This window comes from Ambystoma mexicanum, chromosome 6q, assembly GCF_040938575.1.
Source record: "Ambystoma mexicanum isolate Mex_15411 chromosome 6q, UKY_AmexF1_1, whole genome shotgun sequence".
NCBI classification, from domain to species: domain Eukaryota; kingdom Metazoa; phylum Chordata; class Amphibia; order Caudata; family Ambystomatidae; genus Ambystoma; species Ambystoma mexicanum.
Genome location: NC_090937.1, coordinates 753,523,994 through 753,536,421, shown reverse-complemented (window position 1 = coordinate 753,536,421; position 12,428 = coordinate 753,523,994).

Sequence of the window (12,428 nt, the reverse complement as noted above, 5' to 3'; positions counted from 1 at the left end):
CAGGATAGCTGAAAGTCCATTCATTCCTTATTAGATTTAAGAAATGTACATTTTTATTTCACAGTGTTTTTGTGTTACATAGACCCTTTTTCTTTGCTCTTGGTAACCGATCTTGTCTGCATGTGTGGAACTTCTTCTCTTACTTCACTGACAACAGCTGCAGGAGGGGTCAAGGTCTCTTCTTTATACAGTTTGATGTTGTGCAGGTGCGGCCAAGCTCCTCTTCCTTGTAGCTTGACAGCTGTGGAAGTAACTTTTTCCACTTCGAATGGTCCCTCAAAACTGGATTTATTCCAAGTGCAGGCACATTTATGTATCAGCACCTGGTCCTCTGGATATAAACTAGGCTAGTTCAATAGACTGACAAGATCAATTGCTTGGTTGCTTTCTTAAATCTTCTTTGACCCCTCCCTTCGGCTCTTGATCTGTTGAGAAATAAAAGAAACACTAGCAGTCATAGTTGCCAAATAATCAGGCATCTCATCATCTAATGTCTTCTCAACACTGTGGGCATCGATTTCTAACCTATTAATAGGAGCAAGAGGTGTTCTCATTCGGCATCCAGTCACGAACTCATGAGGAGCTAGGTGGTGATCTGAGCCAGGCTGATTTTGCAGTACATATAATGCAAGAGGTAAGCAAAGTAACCACCCCTTCTTTAAAGTCATTTTGAATTTGGCTGTCCTTTCTTTAAGGGGTCCGTTTAAATGTTCACAAATTCCATTCACCTATAGGTGATAGGCAGACGAGAACGTATGCTGTATACCTAATAAAAGGGTTACCTGCTCAAATAATTCATTTACAAAATGTGGTCCATTGTCGGACTGCAGGACTTCGCACACACCCCATCTTGATAAGACCTCACACACAAGGAACTTGGCAGCGCACGTGGCACTGGGGTGCATAGATGTACCTTCCTCAATTCATCTAGAAAAGGGACATACCACTACCAGCGTGTACCTCTATCCATTGCATGTCTGTAACATATTCACATAATCTGTATGTAGATGCTGAAATGGGCCATTGGGTTTAGGGATAGCTCCTCTCACTGTTTGCAAAATATGCCATGCAGTACATTTCTGGCACACAATACACTTTACAATAAACTGTGCCACATGTTCTAATACATTTGGTGAGAACCAATCTTCTGCAATTGTAGCAGCAAGACTCTCTCGAGTTGTATGCACAGGGTAGTGAAGCTGCTCAAGCGCTACCCTCAATAATGCTAGAGACATATCTGGCTTTCCAGTGCTATCCTGCCTCCAGATTGCCTCAGTGCGGGATAAAGAAAACCCCCGCTTTCTCCACAAATCTTGCTTCTCTTGTGGTGCTCGACGTTGTAACTCAATTAACTGAACAATAGACAACATATTAAAACCCTTCTTCACCATGATACAACGTCATGACATTTGTTTAACACTTTTTACTTCAAAATCAGAAACGGTTGGGAGATATGCTGCCTTTTTTACTTCTAAATCTGCAGCTTCCTTACAGTGTGAAATCATGTCTGTCCTTTTATGTGTGGGCTACGCATTTCATGAATGAGTTAGCAAATCGAAGTCTCAGTGCTTCAATAAGCGTATCCAATAGGGACACATTTTGCACTGGTGTATCATCTGCACAGAGGAAGCCCCTCCTTTTTCAGCGTGACAAACCTGCGTATATAGCTACATCACATAGGTGGTGTCAGAGTACACAGTCATTTTCCTCATCCTTGTATCTCTGAAATGCATAGATAAGCGCCACTAAATCTACAGCCTCAACAAAGCGAAGGCAATCTTGCACTTGTTGCTACTTCAAAATCACCTTCTCAGTTCAGCTTCACTACTACCGATCCCCTTAGTCTTTCTCCCACTGTTTGGTCAATTTTTGAAGACCTGTCAATATAAAGAATTCCCCCCCTCCGAGAGCATTTTCTCTAACACAGGGATACAACTCAGTATACGTTATGCAGTCATGTACATAGTCATAATTTCCTACTGGAACTGCTATGAATATTGCTGTGTTCACTATTCTGCATCTAAGAATTTTAAATGCAGGGTTCAAAAATAATATCTTGATGCTCTTTGTGAGGTCAATGGGCCTCATTACAAGGTTGGAGGTAGACTTGCCGGTAAAACCGACAAGGCTACCTCCAAACAAGCAAGAAAATCCGGCACCCGCGAATGGGCAATTACTGGGGTATTCCATCCCCGCCGGACCGGTAATTGCCCTTTCGTGGGTGCCGGAGCCGGTATATCCCGTTCCCATTTTGGTTCATTACTGTGCTGGTGCTACAGGCTTGCTGTGCTTGCAGGTGTATTTCATTCCACCAGGTCGGACCTGGCCGAATGAAAGGCACCCGCAGCACAACTCGTAGTTTGCGGGTCTGGATCCCGCTCTTCTCTTTCTTCTCTGTCTCAAACCCCATCAATGCCCTTGTCATGCCCTTGTCATCTAGTTTGAGTAATCTGTCCTCCCATCCATTCATTCTGTACTATTGTCACTTCCTTAGCCTTGTCCTTCCCTTCTATTTGTTTCTTTACTTCTTCCTCTATCTCTATCCGTCTCCTTGCTTGTCCTTTCTCTCATCACGCTGTTTACTTTCATTGCATGTTGACATATATTTACGTTCTGTACTTTTGTTCAATTCTACATTATCCTTACAGTTATAAGTTGGTGGCTTGTATGTCGGATTAACATACCCCACTGCTGTTTTCAATTCCTTTAAAGGATAAAATACCTGCTTCTCAGTATCTTCACTATTGTTTTCAGAAGTGAAAAGAACAGCTGAAGGTGCTGCATCTTCCCTTTTAGGATGATTAAGCGTCCATGCCTCCTCAGGCGGGTCGTCTTTCTCACTCTGATACATCTTCCACAACTCTAAAACAGCCAGCCATTTCTGTAACTTCTTCCCCTGATATGTAGCATGCAAATATGTTGTCATATGTCGCAATACTGTTTTCGACAACAAACCTTCTTGTGGTCACGGCATAAGTATTTATTAGTCGTGCCCTTCATTCATACTACGTGGTACTGCAGTATTTTGAGAGTATATCTTAGCAGTGTGCTGCATAGATGTAAAAGGGGAGTTTCCCCCATGGTCACACGTCAATTTCGACTGCCAATACTTACCCAGTCTTTTATTCTTGTATTTACTTTATGAAATATACTACACTAATTGATTTAAGCAAGCACCATCAATTGCCCCAATACCAAAAAAGTATTAACCAATTTAAAAATCTATGCAATTAAGTTCTTTTTATTCCTTCATTTATACTTTCTATGAATTTTTGCTGTCTCTTTTTATTATTGATACTTTGAGAAACTCTTCTTCATTTATGTATTATTTTCCTTTAATTTGTATACTTCTGATCGATGTCAATCCCTTCATTTAAAAATCTGATGATCACCTTACTTTTTTACTATCATTTTATATCTCCTAATCTAGACACAATAAAAGTTTTCCACTGACATATTTATAACCCCATTCACATGTGCACTTTTAATTTTTTGTGTGCACCTTCCTTTACTATCTCTAGTAAATGTATCTCATCTCACCTTTTACTACATTTTGGAGTTTGATATGCACTCTTCTTTTTGGCCTTGCCTCAGGAATCCTTAATACCCCCCTTGGAATTTTAGTGCGTACCATTACGCCACTCTTTGAACCAAAAATCGAGGTATCTATTTCTCTTTTTTTCTAATCCCTAAAAATCATCTTAGTTATATACATATATTTACAATACAGTGCCTCCCCCTATATTTGCCACTTTTGATGCTCTACTTACATCTGGGGCTCAGCTGAAGTCCCTTGGCATCAACTCTTCCCCAATCGACCAGTTCACCTTCAGTCTACTGGGCACTTGCAGGGACCGGACGGGATTTTCTTCAAACAGGTACCTGCCGATTGCTTCTTTTTGCACGTGTGTTATTGCACGCCGATCTCCACCGGAAGCTCCACGGTCTTCTGGCTAAAGGCAGAAATAGTAGAACAGCCAGGAGTCTAGATCTGGGCCCAGCTCAACTGGACCAGAACCATCTGCAATGGTACCAAAATAGGATCTAGCACCTTGAAGCATCTTGTGTGCTAGATGCAATTACCAATAATGATCTTAGACCCAAATAACCGGACAGACTCAAATAATATGGCAAAGTAGTATTTTATTATTAGCATGAAATAAAGTAGGGCATTCTGGCGAAAAACAAACTGTAGTCCACACACTCACACTTAATTTTGATTAAACAAGGGCTTTATACCCCAATATAACTTAGCTATGACATCATCCTATTTGGCAAACTGTAAAACCTATTAAAGGGAGGGATTGGTTAAGGGAACATAGGTTCCTATACATCAAATAAGTATTAGAAATATTACTGGATGCCCTTTATCTGGTAGGCATGCCTTGAACCACCTCTAAACATGTATAATGCAGATTATAGCAGAAAAACAGCAGCGGGTTTGCCTGTGCAACATTGTTTAGTGTCTTGCTACATAGACCCTCTGATTGGTTGGCTTTATTTCCCAACCTTGGACTTTTGGCTCGTTAGCAGCACATACGAAAAACAAAACTGAAGTGCAGAGAAAAACATCAGACGTCTACGCACTTGTCCAATTAATCCATCATCTGTCACCGGTCAGGCCCCAAGCCCAGGCTTCTTCTTCGTAGGTGACCTTTCAGCCTGTTCTCTGTTCTGGGACTTTTAAGGGAGTGTAGGTACACCACTATCTTTTCTTAGAGCTTAATGAATAGCCCTTGTTTTCGACTTCTGAATCACATGTGAGCAGAGCACGATTTTGTCCATTTTGACCTTTTATTTGCTGCTATTTTATTTAATTAAGTTGGGTGTCATTACTCGTCTTGGCCTCTGGAGACCTGCTCATACCACCTGGTATATGGTTTTTGCATCTTTGACTGTCCAATACTTGGCGCTTTCAGATGTTTTCTTCTTTGCTTAATCTAAGAGAAATATGTCTTACATACATGGCTTATCCTCTTGGCTCACTTTTCCCTGCAATTATTAGATGTGGCATCCTTGATCCCAGGCCAATTGACTCCTCTTTGTTCCTCACACAAAGCTGTTTTTTCAGCACCTCCTGACTCTGCAGCCCTGGTCTATCTTTGATGTAGCTTGACTGGTTTCAACACAAGTCCGACATCCATCTTTCCATCATGACCGTCTTAGCCACGTTATGTCTTCTTCTGCAGAAAACTTCTATGTGTCTCAACTACCTTGCATTTCTGCGTATATATATTCACTCCACTTCTACTCATTTATTTCTTTGGTGCATGCAATTTGTTCGTATTTGATTACATGTTTTTCTTGTTACTCCAGTTACACTTTTATTCTTTAAGTATTTGCATATTGTTTCAGTGCGTCTTCGTGTCTTTCCTGTATGACGTCCCTCTATCCTCGTCTGATTTTGCTTATAGCTCTTCGGTGTCTGATGGTGTGTGTAGATACCCTTCGACACACTATTGGTGCAAGGGCACATTCAATGTGGTTGTCTGAGTGCATATCGTCTCTCATACACTCGATGCGGTAGAGGGATAATACCTAGTGTCTCACATAGGGCTTTCTCCTGCTGTTCCAATATGATGGAGGTGAGGGTGCAGGAGCAAGGGATGAGAAATCCACCTGCTCCTCTAGATTGACATTCCAATCTGCCTGATAGGGAGAGGGAAGTGTAGATTAAAGTAAACTTGTTGAGAGTGTGAGGGATTATACAGAGTACCGTGAAACACTACCACAAATAAATACATTCTAAAGCCACATATCAACACATTTTCCTTGATTGCTGTTAGGGGGCACATACAATTACGTTTGCTGACTGTGACATATAGAGCCACTATGTACAATGGGAACACAGAATTTGGGTTTGAGTACAACCACAGTACAGCTAATTTTCATTAAAGTTGAAGAGGGCAATTTTGGCACAAATTACTATTTGACTATGAAGACAAATATAATCTTTAGAGCATGTTAGGTGGTTAAAAGAGTCATGAACAACATTTAGTCTGTGGGTGGCACTAGGTCCGTTAATCATGTATAACTACAGACAGGACCTTTTAATTGATCTGTTTCATGAAGGTGGTAGTCAGTGTGCCAAATACTTCCATGGACCAAGTCAAATGGAAGTGAGTAGTAAACCTTAAGGCCACCTGTTTAAAATGTTTTAGCATGATTCCAAAGAAACAAAGAAATAGAGACACGCAGAATTGTAGCTGCACAGAGACAGAGGCACACAGACAAAGGGGCTCATTAAAAGTTGGGGCGGTGAACCCAGAGTTCATTCCGTTTGGCAGAATTACAGTTGGTGCGGTGCAGTCCGGCAGAATTAGCACCACATTAGAAGGTCAAGGGAGCATTCACAGACCATTGGCGGTAACAGTAATTCCACCCGTCCGATGGAATTACTGTCAAAAACAACTTCAGAAAGTCATAATTTAGGCATAATCACCTTTACCGCTGGCAGAAATATTGTAATTTCAGGAACGACGAGCCCATGGTGGCCATCTTTACAAATCCAATCCACTCTGAATCCCCCATTCTCTTTTGCCATCTAAACACAGGAGTACCTGTGAATATCTCACAAGATAAAGCCAAAGGGAAGGTGCCAGACATGAGGCTTGCAAAAGCAAAAGTTTACTGAGGATGAGCTGCAGGTCTTTACAGATCAGGTTGTGACCTATGCTGATGAGCTATACAAGACACAGGAAGACATCAGGGCAGAGGAAGGCTGCCATGTGAGCCAGTATTCAGGACTAGTTTGCTGGGAAAGGCCGGTATCCAGTCAGTATGTCAAATGCATTTTTATTTCGAAATGCAAATATGTCGAAAACATTTTGTTGACTTTTTTTTTAGAATGTATAATTTTTTTATTTAATACGTTTTTGGGGGTTTTGTAAGTAAAAAAAGGGTTAAAAAAACAGGGATTGGGGGGAACCCCCCATTAAAAAATAAAATAAAGAAACATTTGAAAATAATTTTTTAGACGAAATGTTTTCGACATATTTGCATTCGAAAAAATGTCATTCAAAATACTCACTTTAAACCGGAAAGGCCACGTGGCAAATTGAACTCCCAGCGCCACCACTTTTTCAAGCCACATCACCAGCACAACAGGCAGTGTAGACCCTTAGCAGACAGTGCCCCACCTTTCATTAGCCATGAAAATTGGCCTGCATTCAACCCTGCCAGACCACATGTGTGTATGATGACCTTCCATCATGTTGCATGAGTGACTTGCAGGTCCACATACAAGTATGCATGATGGTTTCCAGTATGTCATTGTCCACCCAGCAGGTTCACAGTCAACTCAGGACAATGATGCAGGCAAATCTACATCTCATGGCATGGCTACTAGTGCAAGCACATCAACCTCCACCCCTGCATCCCTCAGATCGCTCAGCAATGGGAAAAGTCGGAGGAAGGGCAGGAACGAGGCTGACTCCCCCCTCATCTCCCGAGTGAGACAACCAGGCAGAATGACCTGGATACAGAGGGTGACGCTGATGCCAGTGGACCATGTGGCGCATGTTGCAGTTGTTTCAGATCCTCCTGCTTCAGCCCAACCCTCCCCATAGCCCGCGGTCCATGCCACAGCATTCCATTGATGCAATCTGGTGGAGGCTGGATACAATGGAGCAGCAGCAGATAAATATGAAGACCGTTGTGGATACACAGGTGCACCATGTGCAAGCTAGCTGTGACTCAGTGCAGGGTGTGTCATGAAGGATGACAAGGTCCTTGGACCATGAGCGACGGCAATTGTCTGTGACAACTGCTGCCATAACTGTTGTGGGCCAGAGGGTGACAGAGCTGCCAGAGGGCATTTCCGCATTTGCTGAATCAATGAAGCCCAGCATGCTCCTGACCTTCCAGCACAGCAGGGACCAGGAGTCTGACCTATCCACCTCAGTCCCACCCACAGAGAGTTTATAAGCTGGCAGCCCACCGTGAGGTTCATTACAAAATGTGGCCTGTCCACAGCCGGAACAGCTTGGCAAGGGCAAGTGGCCAAGGAAATAACATTGTTACTTCTTGACATTATTTCACTGAGCACGGGGTAGGTGAGTGGGTATGGGTGTTGGGGATGGAGAGGTGGGTGGGTATGGGTGTTGGGGTTAGGGGAGAAGGTTGGGTATGGTTGTTGGGGATGGATGTTTTTCACAGTTCACAATTAAATACAAGTTAATTTGAAGAAATGCAAGGACAATTATTTTTGTGTGAATGTCATGTATTCAAAACGTGGCTATAAAGGTGAGCAGCAGGTGAATAGTTGTGTATTCATAAATAATTGTCAAGTAGTTCTTTCTGCAATCGATGAACATCCCTTCCCTTCTCCTGCTTACTGTGTGGCAGCAGTGCACCAGCAGAAGGTGAGTCGTTGTACTTTGGGGGAGGCAAGTGCTCATCGGGGGGATATTTCGTCTGAGACAGATGTTGTGCAGCAAGGCACAGGCAATCAATATTTGGCCAATCTTCTCTGGCTGTACATCAAGACCCCACTGCTCCAGTGTAGACACCGGAAACAACACTTCAGCAGGCCAGAGGTCCACTCTATGTACAGCTTGGTCCTGATGTGTGACTCATAGTAGGCCACCTCCTGTGGCATATGTGGATTACACACTGGTGTCATTAGTCATGGTAGCTGGGGTATCCAGAGTCACCTGCCAGGGCAAAGGTCACAGGTGTCAGTAACAGTGCATTGTGTATGTGTTGCAATTATAAAAGGCATGTGGAAGGGCACTCTGTTCATGCAGTTATTGGGCATTGTTGTACAACAAGGGTTTTCTTCCCAGTAATTGAAAGTAGTGTCATGTACTATGGGGGTGCATATGCATTGTCCTAACACACCGTGCACAAGGCTCACAAACAGCAGTTGTCCCTTTCATGGCTTGTGTTTGGCACTGCAGATTGTATGTTGCCTGTGTTGGGCCTGTGTGTTGCTATCACGCATGTGCTCTGATGGGTGATTTGTTGTTCTTGTGCAAGTTTGCAGTGTATGCGCTCCTTCCACATACATGGCAGCAGATTGTGTGTCATCACTATCTGCCAGTGTTGTATTGACTTTGTGCAGTGTTGAACTGTGGCATTGACTGTGCTGGTATGTGTTCCGTATGCATTGTGCTTCCAGCAGTCCTCTGTGTGTGGATCACTTACTTGCTGGGGCAATATGTATTGCTGACATACTACTGCATTTTCCTGCATTTCCTAGTCCAGTTGTTTTGGTGGCTGTCAAATGCACTTTGAGAGGGCAGGTCCAGGCCTTGCCAGGGCATGCATTAATCAGTTGTGGTAATGTCACCCCTTCCACATAGCATTTCACTTGTGCTCCAAGATTAGTTTTTGTGATAGCACTTGAAATTACCAAGTATTAACGTCCATTGTCCTGCGTGGCTCTCCATGTATGCAGGAAGTGTGCTGTTCCGCAGGAAGGACTATAGTATTGTGTGCGGAACCAGGAATGCGGGCACAGCAGTGTGTGATCACGAGATCAGTATCACAGGTGACCTTGACATTCAGAAAGCGATACTGCTTCTTGTTATCAGATGCCTGGCGAAGACCAAAGCTACATGGGTACAGTCCAAAGCGGCAATTATGTTGGGCAGATGGGCTGCTGCATAAAAACGTGCCTTTGTGGCATTAATCTGTTCCATGGTGTGGTGGTGTGGTGGTGAGGAGAGAGATGTACAGGGAGGCATGATGCAGGAGTGCTTCCAGTACCTGCCCAAGCACAAAAGAAAATGTGGGCTGAGACATGCCATGCAGCATGCCCACAGTGTGCTGATAGCTGCCAGTTGCTAGGAAATGAAGCACTGGCACAAGATTCAGCAGCGGAGTAAGCAGTTTTTATGTTAATCCTGCTCTGTATGCCATCATGGATCAGGGAGTGAAGCTCTACAAGAGGTCTCCCTGCTCAGCCGGTACAGGGTAATGAACTGGGCATCAGTTAATGGCCAGGGTAAGGGCCTGACCCGAGGAATGGGCTTTTGCCTTGCATGGCGTCTCCTTCTCCTCTCTGCTCCATGCACTCTGTGGCACTGTTCCTGCCTGTGCACCTCAATCTGGAGCAGTAGGTGCTGAATGTCCCAATTCACAACTGCTAGTGGTTGCATGGTGTCTGATAGTGTGTTTGGGTCATGTCTGGGCCGTACGTACTCTTTCAGAGTGGTTTGGGTGCTCCTGTGACTTGATGTTCATCACTTGTATGCATTTCCCTCCAAAGTTTGGGTGGAGGTAACTGCACTGTGTTTTTGGTGGAATCACCACCCATTATCTGTGGTATTTCGGCAGTATTTTGACTTGTAATGCAGCAGAAATACAATTTAGCAACTTGGTGAAATTAGCGCCGACAGAGTTACTGCTGCCGCTGAATCCGCAATATGTTGGCAGTAATTCCGCCATTGTTGATTCTGCCAGCGCTAATTCCGCTAGGTTAATTAGTGCCAATAATGATTCAGCGGTGTGTATCGCCCAGCTTGTAATGAGCCCCATAGACTGTACTGTACCCATGCAGAACAGAACTCTGCTGGAAGTCTCTCCTGCAGGTTTTTTGGCCAGCATAAGACAATGCTGTTCTGTGACTGAATTCAAAATAATTGCTTAGATGTGGGCATAAAAACTCTACACAAACTGTAGTTGCTACTAGGATGGGGACATCCACATCCCTTGTACTTGGGGAATATGTGGATTGTCGCATTTTGAGCAGTTAAGTTGTCACTAGCCAATCCTCACAGCCCGTTCAAAGAGAAAAACTGCAGTGAAATGACTATTGTCTGTGACAATACTAACAAACCAGCAGTCACACAAATCATAAAGGTGAAACAGGCCCCAACCAACAGGTATACTGCCGTCGCCTCATTTGATAATGTGGAACAAGAGTGTACTATACTCTTCTGGAGAGATGTGATCTGTTACACAAGTAATCCAAACACGAATAGTAAGGTGACACAAAATTAAAGGAATGTAAAAACAAGATTCTTTAAAAATATTATCTTTAATTAAAGAAAAGCGTGCACATACTATGAAAACACTAATGGCCCACCCCATTAGTGGAAAAAACAGTGAAGGTAGACTTTAAAATAAAGGCACACTCTGGGTTTGTAGATAGGGCTGCTTGGGGATAGATATCAGGAGCAAAATGTCAAGGTTTATGAATATGGCTCTCAAAAGCTAGAGAAGGGATGCTTAAAAGTCATTAGAGTCCTTTAAGGCTGACCAGGGAGACAGGGCCTCTTTGAATTCTTTATGACCTTATCTTTTTAGGTTCATCAGCAACAAGCCAGGCTTTTGAGCGTCCATCGGGGAGTTTGGGTTATGTGGTCCAACGATGCTGTGTTTGTTCAGCAGCAGTGATGTTTTGCGGGTAAAAGATGCTGAAAATGGTAGACAATGTCGGGTCAGTGGTGCAAGAATATTCAGCGGCCTCAGGTACAGCGAAGCAGAGACTGGCCTTCGATGGTGAAAAAGCTCAGCTGGCTCAACACGTCACTACAGCAGGAACGGCTTGAAGCTCAAAAAAGCTACTAACCAGGCATGCAGAGTTGAGTTGGGGATGATTGAAGACTCAGCAAATCTCAGATTCAGAGACATTGGAGCATCAGTGTTGAGCAAAACCCAGAGATGCAGAGGGGGTTAAGCGTTGAGGTCAAGGATGGCTCTGTTGGTTCCCTTGCAGCATCTTGGGATAGTTAGGGAACTTGCTGTCTTCACTTCATATGTATGGCAAGGACTGTGGAAGAGGATGTGTTTCCAGGTGAATCCTTCTTGTTTTGAAGCCCAAAGATGAATCATCTAAGGGTAGGGCTCCCTCCTCCTATGAAGCCACCACAATGTGACAGCAAATTAGTTCAGAGCAAGCTTGTTGTTAAGGGTACAATAATGGCAGCTTGAATGAGTGTTCTTTGCCTTCTGATGTCATACCCAGAGTGCTTTGGGTGCAGGAAGTGGGGAGGGGGCAGGACATTTGTTAAATGTTGGCCTCTGTTAAAAACCAAGATGGTGAGACCCTGCTGTAGTCTGATCTTCTCCTCGGGGCTACTCTAACTCTACCCTGCCCTCTTCCTGCCTGCCTTCTTCAAAAGGAATCCAATACTGAGCACCACATTGTGTGAAGCCCATTGTCATGGCAGGACTTCCTTTGAAGCACCAGTTCCCGGGGAACACACAGGGTTCCTATTTCCTGGAGGAAGGTGTTGACCCTCCTCAGGGGGATCAAAGAGATGCTTCCTGAGCTAAACCCAACATGGGTGCTGTGGGCACAACCAGGCCATATGGATAATACATACAAGGCCCTGTCATGAATGAGTCACCTCACCAAGTTGACAATAATATGAAACCCAATGCAGTGGCTGTATAACTGTGTACTCTCAGTGGTTGTTATGTCATACCTAGACATAGCTTATATTTAGATATTAATAAGTGCCACCAACCTGCTGGTG